Here is a 1,532-nt window from a genome sequence, read left to right on the forward strand (position 1 = left end):
TCCCCAGAGGAAGCAGCAGGTCAGAGGAGTTTTTCCAAGATAAGGGGGAGTGATCTTTCTTTGGGTGAAACCAGAGGTGATGAAACATGGGCATAGATTTATCTTGTAATGATTAATGTTCAGAGGGCTCAGCGCCTCCAATGACATGCTATTTTGCTCAAGTGACTTGATCATAAGGTAAACGAAACAAATATAGGAGGCAAAGCCTGATCAGAAAGTCAGTTTCTTCTGGTTTATGTGGAGATGGCCCTGGGACTGCAGCTTCGGCGGCAGGTGCTGGCTGGAGTCCTGCTCTGTGTGTCGGGCAATGGGCCGAGGCTGGGAAGGTGCTGGTGGTCCCAATGGAGGGCTGCCACTGGCTCAGCATGTGGGAGGCCTTGCAGGAGCTCCATGCCAGAGGTCACCAGGCAGTGGTCCTGTCTCCGGAGGTCAATGTTCACATCAAGGCAGAAGACTTTTTCACCATGAAAACCTATGCCATTCCGTACACCCAGGATGATTTTAATTACTTCCTGATGGGCAGTTTTAATATGTTTTTTGAAAGAGTGCATTTTCTAACACTGTTTTGGAAAACTATGACAGATACGGAAAATCTGTCTTTGGCTTTTGAAAGGTCTTGTGAGGCACTGTTGTATAACAAGGACCTGATTAGAGACCTGAATGCCAGTTCCTTCGATGTGGTTTTAATGGACCCTGTTTATCCCTGTGGGGCAGTGCTGGCTAAGTACCTGTCCATTCCTGCTGTGTTTTTCTTGCGTTTCCTTCCCTGTGACTTAGATGCTGAGGGCACAGCGTGCCCAAACCCTTTCTCTTATGTTCCTACGTTGTTAACAAGGAATTCAGACCACATGACATTCTTCCAGAGGGTCAAGAACATGCTCTACCCTCTGGCCCTGAAGTACCTTTGCCATTTTTCTTTCACTCCTTATGCACGTATGGCCTCTGAGCTGCTTCAGAGAGGCGTGTCGCTGGGGGAGATTTTTGGCTCTGCATCTGTGTGGCTGTTCAGAGGAGACTTTGTGATGGACTACCCGCGGCCGATCATGCCCAACATGGTGTTCATTGGGGGTTTTAACTGTGGCAACAGGAAACCATTATCTCAGGTCTGTATTGCTGCTTTTGTTCAATCAGTGTTCCAAGTGGGACACATTATTTTCAACGAAAAAATTAAAGAAAATTGTATGCCATGCTTCACAGCTTATGGGATCCTAGTTCACCCACCAGAGATTTAACCAAGCCCTTGGCAGTAAACGCTTGGAGTCCTAACCACTGGACAACCAGGGAATTCCCAAGTGAAATATATTTTTAGGAAACAACTTACTTCCAGGTTCTTTCTTATCTACTGTTCTTTCTAAAGAGTCTAACCTTCAAATTCCTTCTAGCAGTCTTTGGTGACATAAATTGTTAAAATGCCTCCAGTAGTGTAGTAAAAGTTTGTGATGGTCTTTGAGAGGGTTTCCCTATTCAGCTGGTAAAGAATCCACCTGCTATGCAGGAGACTCCAGTTTGATTCCTGGGTCAGGAAGATCTGA

The 1,532-nt window shown here is 46.1% G+C and overlaps 1 pseudogene; it reads left to right on the plus strand.

The window, feature by feature from the left end:
* Positions 1–243: 243 nt before the first annotated feature.
* Positions 244–1,232, plus strand: LOC128045640 (UDP-glucuronosyltransferase 1A3-like; annotated as a pseudogene).
* The last annotated feature ends 300 nt before the right edge of the window (positions 1,233–1,532 follow it).

Source organism: Budorcas taxicolor, chromosome 3 (assembly GCF_023091745.1).
Source record: "Budorcas taxicolor isolate Tak-1 chromosome 3, Takin1.1, whole genome shotgun sequence".
In the NCBI taxonomy this organism is placed as follows: domain Eukaryota; kingdom Metazoa; phylum Chordata; class Mammalia; order Artiodactyla; family Bovidae; genus Budorcas; species Budorcas taxicolor.